Source organism: Canis lupus, chromosome X (genome assembly GCF_003254725.2).
Source record: "Canis lupus dingo isolate Sandy chromosome X, ASM325472v2, whole genome shotgun sequence".
NCBI lineage: Eukaryota > Metazoa > Chordata > Mammalia > Carnivora > Canidae > Canis > Canis lupus.
In genome coordinates, this window is record NC_064281.1 from 68,338,036 (window position 1) to 68,355,231 (window position 17,196).

The 17,196-nt window shown below is 36.9% G+C and overlaps 1 long non-coding RNA gene across 1 annotated transcript in view; it reads right to left on the bottom strand.

Annotated features, from left to right (window-relative positions):
• Positions 1 to 17,196, bottom strand: part of LOC118353652 (uncharacterized) — a 68,465-nt gene that overhangs the window by 7,942 nt on the left and 43,327 nt on the right. The window contains exon 3 of the long non-coding RNA XR_004812916.2: positions 16,308 to 16,426. This is a non-coding gene — a long non-coding RNA (uncharacterized LOC118353652). The remainder of the gene's footprint in view (positions 1 to 16,307; positions 16,427 to 17,196) is intronic.

Below are 17,196 nucleotides of genomic sequence, written 5' to 3' on the forward strand. Positions count from 1 at the left end.
AAGGAGAATTAGATACCAATATCCCTGATGAACACAGATGCAAAAATTCTCAACAAGATACCAGCCAATAGGATCCAACAGTACATTAAGAAGATTCTTCACCATTACCAAGTGGGATTTATCCCCGTGATGCAAGGCTAGTTCAACACTGGTAAAGCAATCAATGTGATAGATCATATCAGCAAGAGAAAAAACAAGAACCATATGATCCTCTCCATAAAAGCAAAGAAAGCATTTGACAACACACATAATCCATTCCTGATCAAAACTCTTCAGAGTGTAGGGATAGAGGGAACATTCCTCAGCATCTTAAAAGCCATCTACCAAAAGCCCACGGCAAATATCATTCTCAATGGGGAAACACTGGGAGCCTTTCCCCTAAGATAAAGAACAAGACAGGGATGTCCACTCTCACCCCTGCTATTCAACATAGTACTAGAAGTCCTAGCCTCAGCAATCAGGCCCCCCAAAAAACTAAAAGGCATTCAAATTGGCAAAGAAGAAGTTAAACTCTCTCTCTTTGCAGATGACATGATACTGTATGTAGGAAACCCGAAAGACTTCCCCATAAAATTTCTAAGACTCATACAGCAATTCAGCAGTATGGCAGGATACAAAATCAATGCTCAGGAGTCAATGGCATTTCTACACACTAACAATGAGACTGAGGAAAGAGAAATTTATGAGTCAATCCCATTTACAATTGCACCCAAAAGCATAAGATCCCTGGGAATAAACCTAACGAAAGAGGTAAAGTATCTATAACCTAAAAACTACAGAACATTTCTGAAAGAACTTAGGAAGACACAAAGAGATGGAAAAATATTCCATGCTCATGGATTGAAAGAATTAATATTGTGAAAATGTCAGTGTTACCCAGGGCAGTGTACACATTTAATGCAATTCTTATCAGAATACCATGGAATTCCTTCACAGAGTTGGAACAAAATCATCTTAAGATTTGTGTGGAATCAGAAAAGACCCTTAATAGCCAGGGGTACATTGAAAAAGACAACCGGAGTTAGGGGCATCACAATGCCACATTTCAGGTTGTACTACAAATCTGTGATCATCAAGGCAGTGTGGTAATGCCACAGAAACAAACACATAGATCAGTGAAAAAGAATAGAGCATCCAGAAATGCCCCCTCAACTTTATGGTCAACTAACATTCAACAAAGCAGGAAAGACTATCCAGTGGAAAAAAGAGTCTCTTCAATAAATGGTGCTGGGAAAATTGGACAGCCACATGCAGAAGACTGAAACTAGACCATTCTCTTACACCATACACAAAGATAAACTCAAAATGGATGAAAGATGTAAATGCAAGACAAGCATCCATTAAATTCCTAGAGGAGAACACAGGCAACACCATTTTTGAACTTGGGCACAGCAATTTCTTGCAAGATACATCCATGAAGTCAAGGGAAACAAAAGCAAAAATGAATTATTGGGACTTCATCAAGATAAGAAGCTTCTGCACAGCAAAAGAAACAGTCAACAAAACTAAAAGACAACCTACAGAATGAGACAAGATATTGGCAAAAGACGTATAAGAGAAAGGCTAGTATCCAAGATATATAAAGTATTTATTAAACTCAACAGCAAGGAAACAAAGAATCCAATCATGAAATGGGCAAAGACATGAACAGAAATTTCACAGAGGTAGACATAGACATGGCCAATATGCACATGAGAAAATGCTCCGCATCACTGGCCATCAGGGAAATACAAATCAAAACCACAATGAGATACCACCTCACACCAGTGAGAATGGGGATAATTAACAAGGCAGGAAACAACAAATGTTGGAGAGGATGTGGAGAAAGGGGAACCTTCTTGCACTGTTGGGATTGTGAACCGGTACAGCTTTCTGAAAAACTGTGTGGAAGTTCCTCAAAGAGATAAAAATAGAACTTCCCTATAATCCAGTAATTACAGTGCTGGTGATTTGCCCCAAAGATACAGTTGCAGTGAAACGTTGGCACTCCTGCTCCCTAATGCTTATAGCAGCAATGTCCACAATATCCAAACTGTGGAGGAAACCTCTGTGCCCATCCTAAGATACATGGATAAAGAAGATGTGGTAGATATATATATAATGGAATATTACTCAGCCATTAGAAACGACAAATACCTACCATTTTCTTCGACATGGATGTAACTGGAGGGTATTATGCTAATTGAAGTAAGTCATTCGGAGAAGGACAAACATTATATGGTCTCATTCATTTCGGGAATATAAAAAATAGTGAAAGGGAATAAAGGGGAAAATAGAGAAAATGAGTGAAAATATCAGTGATAGTGACAGAACATGGGAGATTCCTCCCTCTGGATAATGAACAAGGGGTAGTGGAAAGGGAGGTATGTGAGGGATTGGGTTACTGTGTGATGGGAACTGGTGATATGCTATATATTGGCAAATTGAACTCCAATAAAAAATAAATTTAAAAAAATTAAATGAGATAAAATCCAAACTGGATATTCTGTTAGGGTTAATGAGGTGGAAGAAACAGTAAGTAGCACAGAAGCTGATGATAGGAAGGTAGCTGAGGATAAAAGGAATAAAAAACAATTAAAAGCCCTTGAGCAAAGGCTTAGGGAAATTAATTATTGCTTGAGAAGGAAGAATATACATATACTGGGGATTCCAGAAGAGGTTAAGAGAGAGAGAGAGAGGACCACAAATACTTGAGCAAATCATAGCTTAGAACTTTCCAAATCTGTGGAAGGAATTAGGCATTCAGACCCAAGAGATAGGGAGGACACCCCCACAAAATCAATAAAAACCGTTCAGCACCTTAGCATTTAATAGTGAAACTTGCAAATTTTAAAGATAAAGAAAAGTTTCTTAAAGCAGTGTGAGTCAAGAGATTCTTAAATTATATGGGGAGAAATATCAGATTAACATAAGACCACTCCACACAGACCTGGCAGGCCAGAAGGGCCTGGCATGATATATAAAGGGTACTAAATGAGAAGAACATGCACCCAAAGATACATGATCCAGCAAGGCTGTCATTCAGAATAGAAGGAGAGATAAAGAGCTTCCAGGATAGACATAACTGAAAGAATATGTGAGGACCAACCTGGCTCTGCAAGAAATATTAAGGGGGACCCTATAAAAGAAAGAGGAAGCCCAAAGAAATAATCCACAAAACAGGGACTGAATAGGTATTACAATGCACTAAATTCATATCTTTCAATACTTACTCTGAACATGAATTGGTTAAATGATTCTATCAAAAAATGCAGGGTATTGGACTGGATAAAAAAAGCAAGACCCATCTATATGCTGTCTATAAGAGACTCAATGTAGACCTAAGGACAGTTCCAGCCTGAAAATGAAGGGGTGGAGAACCATTTACCTTTCAAATGGTCCTCACAATAAAGCTGGGGTATGATCCTCATATCAGATAACTTAAAGTTTACATCAAAGATTATAGTAAGAGATGAAGAGGGACACTATATCATACTTAAAGGGCCTACCCAACAAGAAGACCTAATAATCATGAATATTTATGCTCCTAATGTGGCAGATGCCAAATCAATCAATCAATTAATAACCCAAAATAAAGAGATATTTAGAAAATAATATACTAATAGTAGAAGATTCAACATGGCCATTCTGCAAATGACAGATCTTCTAAGTAGAACATCACCAAAGAAACAAGGCCTGGAATGATACAGTGGATGAAACAGATTTCACAAATATATACAGAACATTACTTCCTAATGCAAATGAATGCACATTCTTCTCATGTGCACAAGGAACTTTCTCCAGAATGGACCACATACTGGTCACAAAGTAGGTGTCAACCAATACCAAAAGATTGGGATTGTCCCCTGCATATTTTCAGACCATAAAGCTTTGAAACTTGAATTCAATTACAAGAAGAAATTTGGAAGAAATTCAAACACGTGGAGGTTAAAGATCATCCTACCAAAAGATGAGTGGGTCAACCAGGTAATTAGAGAAGAATTCAAAAGACTCATGGAAGCTAAGAAAAATGAAGATAAAACCAAAATATTTGGGATGCAGTAAAAGCAGTCATAAAAGGGAAACACCTGTCAATACAAGCCTCCCTCAAAAACTGGGAAAAAACTCAAATACACAAGCTAACCTTGTACATAAAGAACTGGAGAAAGAACACCAAGTAAAACTTACAGCAAACAGAAAAAGAGAAATAATAAATATTTGAGCAGAACTCAATGAAATAGAGACAAGAACTGTAGAACCATTCAACAAAACCAGGAGTTGGTTTTTAAAAGAATTAATAAGATAGATAAACCATTAGCCAGCCTTATTAACAAAAGAGGACTCAAATTTATAAAATCACAAATGAAAGAGGAAAGATCGCAACCATTACCAAAGAAATACAAACAATTTTAATAATGTGTTATGAGCAGCTATATGCCAACAAATTAGGCAATCTAGAAGAAATGGATGCATTTCTGGAAAACCACAAACTACAAAAACAGGAACAGGAAGAAACAGAAAACATGAACATGCCAATAACCAGGAAGGAAATTGAAGCAGTCATCAAAAAACCTCCCAAGACACAAAAATCCAGGGCCAGATGGCTTCCCAGGGGAATTCTACCAAACTTTTAAAGAAGAATACCCATTCTACTAAAGCTGTTTCAAAGGATAGAAAGGAACAGAATACTTCCAAACTTGTTTTATGAGGCCAGCTTTACCTTGATTTCAAAACCAGACAAAGATGTCACCAAAAGGAGAATTCGAGATCAATATCCCTGATGAACACATATGCAAATATTCTTAAAAACATATTAACCAATAGGATCCAACAGTACATTAAGAAGATTATTCACCATGACCAAATGGGATTTATCCCTGGGATTGAAGAGTGGTTCAGTATTAGTAAAACAATCAACATGATAGGTCACATCAATAAGAGAAAAAACAAGAACAATATGACCCTCTCATTAGATGCAGAGAAAGCATTTGACAAAATACAGCATGCATTCCTGATTAAAATTTTTCAAAGTGTAGGGATAGAGGGGCATTCCTCAATATCTTAAAAGCCATTTATGAAAAGCCCACAGTGAATATCATTCTCAAAGTGGAAAAGCTGAGGGCCTTTCCCTTAAGATCAGGAACATGACAGGGATGTCCACTCTCACCACTACTGTTCAACATAGTACTTGATGTCCTAGCCTCAGCAATCAGGCAATAAAAAGAAATAAAAGGCATTCAAATTGGCAAAGAAGAAGTCAAACTCTCCCTCTTTGCAAAGGGCATGATACTGTATATGGAGAACCCAAAAGACTCCATCCCAAAATTGCTAGAACTCATATAGCAATTCAACAATGTGGCAGGATACAAAATGAGTGCGCAGAAATCAGTGGTATTTCTATACAGGAACAATGAGACCAAAGAAAGAAATTAAGGAATAAATCTCATGTATAATTACACCCCAAATCATAAGATACCTAGGAATAAACCTAACCAAAGAGGTAAAGGACTTATACCCTAAAAACTACAGAACACTTCTGAAAGTAATTGAGGAAGACAAAAATAGATGGAAAAACATTCCATGCTCATGGATTGGAAGAATTAATATTGTGAAAATGTCTATGCTACCCAGAGCAATTTAGATGTTCAATGCAATCCTTATCATAATTTCTTGGACTTTCTTCACAGCGTTAGAACAAAGGACCTTAAGATTTAGACCCTGAAGAGTCAGACAAATATTGAAAAAGAAAAAGAATGCTGAAGCATCACATTGCCTGATTTCATGCTGTAGTACAAAGCTGTGATCATCAAGACAGCATGGTACTGGCACAAAAACAGACACCTAGATCAACAGAACAGAATAGAGAACCCAGAAATGGGCCCTTAACTCTATGGTTAATTAATTTTCAACAAAGCAGGAAAGAATATCCCCTGGAAAAAATACAATCTATTAAATAAATGGTGTTGGAAAAATAGGACAGCCATGTGCAAAATAATGAAACTAGACTATTCCCTTACACCACACACAACGATAAACTCAAAATGGATGAAATATCTAAATGTGAGACAAGAATCCATCAATATCCTAGGGGAGAACCCAGGCAACAACCTTTTTGAACTTAACCACAGTAACTTCTTTCAAGATATATCTATAAAGGCAAAGGAAACAAAAACAAAAATGAACTATGACTTAATCAGGATAAAAATCTTGTGCACAGCAAAAGAAACATACAGCAACACTAAAATACAACCTACAGAATGGGAGAAGATATTTGCAAGTGACATTTCAGATAAAGGGCTAGTATCCAATATCTATAGAGAACTAATGAAACACCCAAGAAACAAACAATCCAATCATGAACTGGGCAGATGACCTGAACAGAAATTTCACCAAAGAAGATAAAGACATGGCCAACAAGCACATGAGAAAATGCTCTGCATCACTTGCCATCAAGGAACTACAAATCATAACTACAATGAGATACCACCTCACAACAGTGAGAATGGCTAAAATTAACACAGGAAACAACAAATGTAGGAGAGGATGTGGAGAAGGGGGAACCTTCTTGCACTGTTGGCAGGAATGGAAACTGGTGCAGCCCCTCTGGAAAACAGTTTGTAGGTTCCTCAAAAAGTTAAAAATAGAGCTACCCTATGACTCAGCAATTGGACTAGTGGGGATTTAGCCCAAAGATACAAATGTAGTGAAACGTTGGTCCACCTGCACCCCAACATTCATAGCAGCAATGTTCACAATAGCCAAACTGTGGAAGGAGTCCTGATGTCATTCGACTGTTGAATGGATAAAGAAGATGTGGTATATGTATACACTCCAATATTACTCAACCATCAGAAAGGACTAATACCCACCATTTGCTTTGATGTGGATGGAACTGGAGGGTATTACGCTGAGTGAAGTAAGTCAATCAGAGAAGGATAATCATTATATACACTCACTCATACAGGGAATATAAAAAATAGTGAAAGGGATTATTAGGGGATGGGGAACATTAGAGAGGGACACAAATCATGAGAGTCTCTTAACTCTGGGAAACAAACAACGGGCTGCAGAAGGGGAGGTGCATGGGGTGTTGGGGTAACTGGGTGATGGGCATTAAGGAGAACATTTGATGGGATGAGCACTGGTTGTTATAGTATATGTTGACAAATCAAACTTCAGTAAATAAAATTTTAAAAAAACCCTAAAGGCTACATTCTCTATAATTCTACTAATATGATATTCTTAAATAAACCAAACAATAGGAGAGGAGGCTAGAAAGATGTCAGAGTGAAGTAAGTATCCTAAGCTTGCCTTGTCTTATGGATGAAACTAGATACATACATAGCAGGGTAAATAACTAGAAAAATGTCTGGAACACCAGTAGAACAAATTCCACTACTGAAGTAGAGAACATGCCACATACAAAAAAGGTAGGGAAGGTGAGAATGTGGTTTCAGAGCAAAAGGGAACATGGCTGTTCATTGTTGGAAGGGAGCCGGGGTTACAGAGAAAAGAAAAATACAGATTATCTTAGCAAGGAGGCTGTGCAAAGAAGGCAAATCCCCATAACATGTGGCTTTAAAAGTGAGAGGGATTGAATTTTGTTATTTATTGCAACCAGTTGGTCTTAGAGCTTGAAATTTTAAGAATCAGTGGGCTCTTCTCTGACATACTACAGAGGAGGGCATTAGGAAGCTGAGTTCTTGCCCTTAAAGAGACAGCATGACAAACAGCTAGTAGAGATACAGCCTGGAAGCAGCAGTTTGAAAAATGCAGGGAGCAGATGAAAGGGAGAGTTATTTACACATTTTAATGTGTCCAAGAGAAGCAGGGGTCACTGAGACTTTCTCTAGGAATAACGAAGCTACCACATATTATTTCCCTCTACAGCTCCTAAGCATAAACTCATGGTCACCTGTTGAAACTAGCATGGTGCCAACACTCACTATCTAACTTGCTTACACCAAGCCATATCACCATGCACTTTGGCAGATCCACACGTTCCAGCCATATTTGCCTCACTTCTGGCACTGAGAAGTCCCTCCCACAGAAGACCTGTGCAAATCTCCCCAGCACCATTTTTCCCAACTACTGCCTTTTACAGGGCTTCAATTCCAGCAGCAGTGGTGGCAGGTGGCAGTTTGAAATCAGACTAGTTTATAACTTGTTAAAATGTGACTCCCCTAGCTGGTGACCAAACAATGCCTGCAACAGGCAAAGAGAGTCTCTGTAGACAACTTGACTCAAGGAGAAAGAAGCCAGAACTGAACAACAGGACACATGAAATACACATAGGAGACTCCCACTGAGGCACCAGATCCTGAAGGACAGGAGACGCTGCATTGCAGGACACTACAGGACCTTTTCTTCATAAGACCATTACCTTCAAGAGCAGGAGACATAGGTAACATTCCTAATACAGAAAAAAAGATACAGAGATTTAGAGAAAATGAAGAAACATAGGAATATGCCCTAAATGAAAAAGCAGGGCAAAATCACAGCAATAGACCTAAGTGAAATGGATATAAATAATATGGCAGAAAGACTATTTAAAGTAACAATCATAAAGATACTCAATGGACTTGAGAAAAGAGTGGAGGACATCATGAGATCCTTAACAGAGAGATACAATGATCAGAGATGAAGAACTCAATACCCAAATTTTAAAATATACTTGATGGAATAAATAAAAGACTAGAGGAAGCAGAGGAACAAAGTCATGATGTGAAAGACAGATTAATGGAAAGCAATCAAGCTGAGCAAATGAGAGGTACAACAAAATATGCAAATTGAGAATAGTCTTAGGAAACTCAGGGATTACATCAAGCATAACATTCCCCTTATAAGGATCCCACAAAAACAGAAAGAAAAAGCACAGAAAAATTATTTGAAGAAACAATAACTGAAAACATCCTTATTCTGAATAGAGAAACCAATATCCAGATTCAGCAGTCACAGAGATCGCCCACCCCAAAATCAACTCAAGGATGCCTGCATTAAGACACATAATTAAAATGGCAACAAGTAGGGATAAAGAAAAAAATAAAAACAGCAAGAGAAAACAAGACAAATGCATACAAGGGAATATGCATAAGGCTCTCAACAGATTTTTCAGCAGAATTTCTGCAAGCAAGAAGATAGGGGTATTATATACTCAAAGTACCGAAAGGGAAAAATCTCTAGCCAAGAATACTTTATCCAGTAAGGCTATCATTCAGAATAGAAGAAGAAATAAAAAGTATCTCAGATAAGGAAAACTGAAGGAGTTTATGACGATTAACCCAGCCACACAAGGAATATTAAAAGTAATATTGTGCATGGAAAGGAAAGACAATAAGTGAAATAATGAAAAGTAAAAAAAAAAAAAAGTAAAAAAAAATCACAAAAGCAGTAAAAATAAATATTTTTGTAAAAATCAGTCAAGAAACTCACAAAATAAAATTATGTAAAATATGACACCATATACATAAAATATGTATGTTGGGAGTAAAAATGGTTTCAAATTTAAGCAAAAAACTCCAATATAATAAAAACTACTATTTACATAAGAAGTTATATACAAGCCTAATGGTAACCACAATTCAAAAGAAAGTAACAGATCTCGAAGAATAAAAAGAATGTAATACAAGTTTTATCACAAAAGAAAGACAATAAACCATGAGAGTAAGAGAAGAAAAGAACAGAGAAAAACTGCAAAAATGCAGAGAACAAGTAACAAAATGGCAAGAAAATACATATCCATCAATAAATATTTTGAATGTGAATGGACTGATTCCATCAAATAAAGAAGTGAGGTGACAGAGTGGATAAAAAACCAAGACCCATCTATATGCTGCCTAAAAGAGATTCATTTTAGACTTAAAGACATTTGGAGATGAAAGTGAGAGGATGAGAAACATTTATCATGCAAATTAATGTCCAAAAGTGCCAGAGTAGCAATATTTATATAGGACAAAACAAAATTTAAAATACAGACTATAATAACAGACAAAAAAAGGGCACTATATAATTATAAAGGGGATAATTGAACAAGAAGATATAACAATTGTAAATACTTATGCAACCAAGGGAAGCACCTAGATACATAACACAGTAAATAACAAACATAAAGGAGCCAGTCAATAGCAATAAAACAATAGTAGGGGACTTTAAGAATGCACTTAAATTGATGGACACATCATCCAAACAGAAAAGAAACAAAGAATGTTATTCAGCAACACACTCAAATGTTGGGGGGGGGGAGTGGGAGACATCACAATTCTAGACTCAAGCTGTAATACACAGCTGTAATCATCAAGATAGTGTGGTACTGGCATAGAAACAGACAGATAGATCAATGGAACACCATACAGAAACCATAAATTGACGCTCAACTTTATGGTCAAATACTCTTTTGCAAAGCAGGAAGGAATATCCAATGGAAAAGACAGTCTCTTCAATAAATGGTGCTGGGAAAATTGGATAGCCACATGCAGAAGAATGAACCTGGAGCACTTTCCTAAACCATACAAAAAAAATCAACCCAAAATTGATGGAAGACCTAAATGTGAGACGGAAATCCATTAAAATCCTAGAGAAGAACACAGCAGCAACCTCTTTGACTTCAGCTGCAGAAACTTCTTGCCTTACACGTCTTCAAATCAAAGGGCAACAAGAGCAAAAATGAACTATTGGGATAGCATCAAAATTAAAAGCTTTTGCACAGAAAAGGAAACTGTCAACAATGGAATAGGAGAAGATATTTATAAATGTCTTATCATATAAAGGGCTAGTATCCAAAATCTATAAATACTTATCAAACTCAACACCTACAAAATAAAAAGTCCAGTCAAGAAATGAGCAGAAGACATGAACAGACATATCTCCAAAGAAGACATACAAATAGCCAACAAATACATGAAAAAATGCCCCAGATCACTTAGACATTGGGGAAATACAAATGAAAACTACAATGAGATTAATACCTCACACCAGTTAAATTTTGTGAGTTCTTGTGACCACCATGGCTTAAAGTTTGGAGTTTTAAAACTCAGCAGTCTTGGCACAAGGAGAGTCCAAAAGACAATGTGCTGCTCTTAGAAAAGAAGGTGGGGTAAACAACCCGCAGCTGTACCGTGTGGGAGCACTGGAACACAGTGGAGAAGTTGTTTGTTCATCTTGGAGTGTATCCCAGAAAAGTAGCATTCATGGAGAGATCCTTCTAGGAACAAAAGAACTGGCAGATGCTATTCCTTTCACCCACCCCTCAACATAAGCACATGGCCACCTGTGTAAAATAGTGCAACCTGGACCTAACTTGCTTACACCAAGCCCCTCCCCCCCCCGGCTCTGGTGAATATACCTTTCCCTGTCATATGTGCCTCAGTCCCAGTGTGGGGGATATCCCCAAAAGACTTGCCCAAAGTGCTGCCTATACAGGAGTATTACAGTCTCAGTTCCAGTGGTGGTAGTAACAGATCTCATTTCTCAAAAAAATCAGAGCACACATTTAAAATTCAACACATTCAGACCAGAGAATAAACACCATGCACAACATGCAAAGAGGGCCTCTGCAGGTGACTGGCCTGAAGGATAAAGTGGCTAGGACACAAACAGCAAAGTGCAAATAATGCACATGGAGACACTCTTGAATTTTCAGGCCTTGGGGAACAGGAAACTCTATACTGCAAGACCCCATTTCTTCTTAAGGCTACTACCTTCAAGAACAAAAGATATATCTGACTTTTCTAACACAGAGAAGCAGGAACAGAGATGTTTAGTTTACAAAATGAGGAAACAGATGAAATTGGCCCAAATGAAAGAAAAAGACAAGGCTGGAGATCTTAGTGTAGCAGATATAAGTAAGATGACTGATAGAAAATTTAAAATAATGATCATAAATATACTTGCTGGACTTGAGAAAAGAGTGAAAGGCATCAGTAAGATCATTAACACAGACATAGGAATAACATAGCATACATATACAGGTCTCAATGAATGAATTCAGAAGCATATTTGATAGAATGACTAGCAGCCTGGAAGAATCAGAGCAATGAATCAATGATCTCAGAGACAAAATAGTAGAAATTAATCAAGCTGAACAAAAGACAGAAAAATAATTATGCAAAAGAATAATAGGCTTATTGCACTGAAAGACTCCATCAAATATAATAATATTCATATTATAGGAGACCCAGAAGAAGAGAGAAAAGGAGGCAGAAAATTTATTTGAAGAAATCATAATTGAAAACTTCCCTCATCTGGGAAACAGATATCCAGATCCAAGAGGCATAGAGAATCCCCAACAAAATCAACAAAAGTCGATTCACACCAAGACATATTGCAAGAGAAATGACAAAATATATTGATAAAGAAAAATCTTAAAAGCTGAAAGGGGTGCCTGAGTGGCTTAGTTGATTAAGCATTCAACTCTTGGTTTCAGCTCAGGGTTGTGAGATTGAGCCTTGCTTGCATCAGGCTCTGTGCTGGCATGGATCCTGCTTAAGATTCTCTCTCTTTCTCTTTCTCTCTCTCTCTCATTCTGCCCTGCCTCTTCTCTGAAAGAAAGAAAGAAAGAAAGAAAGAAAGAAAGAAAGAAAGAAAGAATTAAAAATTAAAAAAAAACAGCAAGAGAAAAGTAAACAGTTACATACAAAGGAAACTGCATAATGCTATCAGAAGATTTTTCAGTAGAATTTATCCTAGCCACAAGGGAGTGAGAGGATATATTTGAATTGCCAAAAGGAAAAAAAGAAAAAAAAACCTACAACCAAGAATATTCCAACCAACAAAGTTATTACTCAGAATAGAAGGAGAGATAGTTTCCCAGACAAACAAAAATTAAGCAGTTCATGATGACAAAGTAGCCCTGCAGGTGGGGATTTTGTGAGTGGGAAGGAAAGACCAAAAGTGAGAGTTTGAAGGTAGGAAAAAACAGAAACACAAAAGCAGTAAAAAGTGAATTTTTCTATAAAAAATCAGCAAAGGAACTCATAAAATAAAAGGATGTAAAATTCGACATGTCTAAAATGGCGAGGAGAGGAGTAAAGAATATGTTCAAACACAAATGAGCATTGATTTAACATAGACTGCTAAATGCAGAAGGTGTTATATAGAAACCAAATGGTACTTACCAATTAATAACCAGTAATAAATATGCAAAGTATAAAGAGAAAGAAATCCAAATATATCACTTAAGAAAACCAGTAAATCATGAAACAGAGGAAGACAAGAAAAGATCAGAGAAAAATCTTCAGAAATATCCACAAAACAAGAAATAAAATGGTAATAAATATATACCTATTAATAAATACTTTGAATATAAGTGGATTAAATGCTTCAATTAAAAGACATAAGGTATTAGAACAGATTAAAAAAACAAGACACATCTATATGCTGCCTATGAGACTCATTTTATATTTAAAGACATCTGCAGTTTGAAAGTTAGGAGATAAAAAAATATTGATCCTGTAAATGAATGTCAAAAGAAAGCCAAAGTAGCAATATTTATATCAAACAAAATAGGTTTTAAAACAAAGACTGCAACAAGAGATAAAGAGGGACACTATATAATAATAAAGGGGACAGTCCAATAAGAAGATATAATTGTGAATATTTACGCACCCAACATAAGAGCACCAAAATACGTTAAATAGTTAATAACAAATGTAAAGGAACTAATTGGTAATAATGCAAGGGACTTTAACACTTCACTTATATTGCTGGACAGATCATCTAAACAGAAAATCAACAAGGAAACAATGGCTTTGAATGACACGTTGGATCAGATGGTTTTAATACAAAAAGAAATAAAAGGCATTCAAATTGGCAAAGAAGCAGTCAAACTCTCCCTCTTTGCAGATGACATGAGACTGTACCTAGAAAACCCAAAAGACTCCACCCCAAGACACATAGATTAATGGAACAGAATAGAGAATTCAGAAGTGGATCTTCAGCTTTATGGTCAACTAATATCGACAAAGGAGGAAAGAGTATCCACTGGAAAAAAAGACAGTCTCTTCAATAAATGGTGCTGGGAAAATTGTACATCCACATGCAGAAGAATGATACTAGACCACTCTCTTATACCATACACAAAGATAAACTCAAAATTGATGAAAGATCTAAAAGTGAGATAAGATTCCATCAAAATCCTAGAGGATAACACAGGCAACACCCTTTGTGAACTTGGCCACAGCAACTTCTTGCAAGATACATCCAAGAAGGCAGGAGAAACAAAAGCAAAAAATGAATTATTGGGACTTCATCATGATAAGAAGCTTCTGCACAGCAAAAGAAACAGTCAACAAAACTAAAAGACAACCTACAGAATGGGAGAAGATAGTTGAAAATGATGTATCAGATCAAGGGCTAGTATCCAAGATCTATAAAGAACTTATGAAACTCAACAGCAAAGAAACAAACAATACAACCATGAAATGGGCAAAAGACATGAAGAGAAATCTCACAGAGGAAGACATAGACATGGTCAACAAGCACATGAGAAATGGTCTGCATCACTAGCCATCAGGGAAATACAAATCAAAACCACAATGAGATACCACCTCACACCAGTGAGGATGGGGAAAATTAACAAGGCAGGAAACAGCAAATATTGGAGAGGATGTAGAGAAAGGGGAACCCTCTTGCACTGTTTGTGGGAAAGTGAAGTGGTGCAGCCACTCTGGAAAACTGTGGAGGTTACTCAAAGAGTTAAAAATAGATCTGCCCTGCGAGCCAGCAATGGCACTGCTGGGGATTTACCCCAAAGATACAGATGCGGTGAAACGCTGGGACACCTGCACCCCGATGTTTATAGCAGCAATATCCACAATAGCCAAACTGTGGAAGGAGCCTCAGTGTCCATAGAAAGATGAATGGATAAAGAAGATGTGGTTTATGTATACAATGGAATATTACTCAGCCATTAGAAACAACAAATACCCCCTATTTGCTTCGACGTGGAGGGACCAGGAGGATATTTTGCTGAGTGAAATAAGTCAATCGGAGAAGGACAAACATTATATGTTCTCATTCATTTGGGGAATATAAATAATAGTGAAAGGGAATAAAGGGAAATGAGTGAAAATATCAGTGAGGGTGACAAAACATGAGAGACACTTAACTCTGGGAAATGAATAGGGGCTAGTGGACCGGGAAATGTGCAGGGGGTTGGCTGACTGGGTGATGGGCCCTGAGGGGGGCCCTTGGTGGGATGAGCACTGGGTGTTATGCTATATGTTGGCAAATTGAACTCCAATAAAAAAAGAGAGAAGGAAAAAAAACCCATTCTGATTATTTAATTAATTAATGTATTTATTTATTTTTCTTTGCTAACAGGGGACTTTGTGCTAATGTATCCTAGTCTGCTGTGAGGAAATAAACTGAAAAGGGTTCATTTCATAGAGCCCATCTGCATTACTTTGGAATTCCATAACATAATACCATTGACTGGGTGACTTAAAGCAGTATAAATTTATTTTCTTACAGTTTTGAAACCTGGAGGTCCAATATCAGAGTGCCAGCATGGTCAGTTTATGGTGAAGGCTTTCTTCCTGGCTTGCAGAATTCGAACTCAATGACTCCCACTTGCTCATTTTATTAAAGATTATTTATTTATTCCTGAGAGACACGGAGAGAAGCAGAGACATAGAGAGAGAAGCAGGCTCCTCACAGGGAGCCCGATGTGGGACTCAATCCCCAGACTGGGATCACGCCCTGAGCCAAAGGCAGACACTCAACCACTGAGCCACCCAGGCGTCCTGTAATGCAAAATTATTTTTCTGAACTTTTAGAAACATTTCTTCAGGATGGTCCTTTGAAGTTTATGGTTTTAAATAGTTCAAAGTTATTTAGTTGTTTTCTGAGATTCCTCTGCCTCTTTTCTCTTGTTCTATCTAGATTTTCTTCTCTCTTTTGCCTTTGTTTCCTAGTATTTCTGTTCGAAATTTATTTCCAAGAATTTCTTCTAAGTGTAAGCCTTTGTTATATGTGAGAGTTTTGGACCTGGAAAAGGGTGGCTTAACAAGAGAAAATATTTCTGGGGTGACTGAGGGGCTCAATTGGTTAAGTGTCTGCCCCAGCTAAGTCATGATCACAGGTTACTGGGATTGAGTCGCAAGTTGGGTTTTCTGCTCAGTGGGGAGTTTGCTTCTCCCTCTGCTCCTTCCCATTGTTTGTGCTCTGTCTCTCTCTTAAATAAATAAATAAATAAATAAATAAATAAATAATCTTTTTTTTAAGAGAAAATATTCCTATCAATCTCCACCCTACTTCAGGAAAATACCAAATAAAATAATTTCCCTTGTGATTTCAGAGGGGCTAAGCCAGAGGAAAATATCCCAACCTACCCTCACACCACTCAAGAAAGCTTCAGTAGTTCCAATGGTATTGCTGTGCAGAACAGGGAGTAAATCTTCTGCCTGCCCATTTATATCGTGGGATGATCAGGGAGTTGATGGTATATCCCCTGTCCAGAAAAATGAAAAAATATTTGTTTATAGGAGACTCAGAGAAGGCAGAACATAGGCAGAGGGAGAAGCAAGATCCCCACAGGAAGCCCAGTGCAGGACTTGATCCCTGGACCCTGGGATCATGCCCTGAGCCAAAGGCTGATGCTCAACCGCTGAGCCACCCAGAGGCATCCTGTGTTTTTGTATTCTTTAGGTAAATATCCAGTAGTGGAATTAGAGCATCATATGGTAATTCTATTTTTATTTTTTTTAAGAATGTCCATACAGTTTTCCACAGTGGTTGCACCAGTTTGCATTTCACCAAAATTGTAGGATGGTTGCCTTTTCTCCACATCCTTGCCAACACTTATTGTTTCATATATATATATAATCATATATAAATATCATATATAATATTATATATAAAATATAAAATTATTATTTATATAATTATATTATTTATATTATTATATAAAATTATATAATATTTTATATATAATATTTATATATAATTTTAGCCACACTGATAGATGTGAGGTATCTTAATGCAGTTTTGATTTACATATTCCTAATAATGAGGGATTTTGAGCATCTTTTCACATGTTTATTTGCCATCTGTGTCTTTTTTCAAAAAATATCTGTAGCTTCTCTCCATTTTAATTGGATTGTTTTACCTATTTTTAAAGTTGAGTTCTATAAGTGCTTTATAATATTATGAATATTAACACTTTATCAAATATATCTTCTGCAAATATCTTCTCTCATTCATTGAATGCCTGTTTGCTTT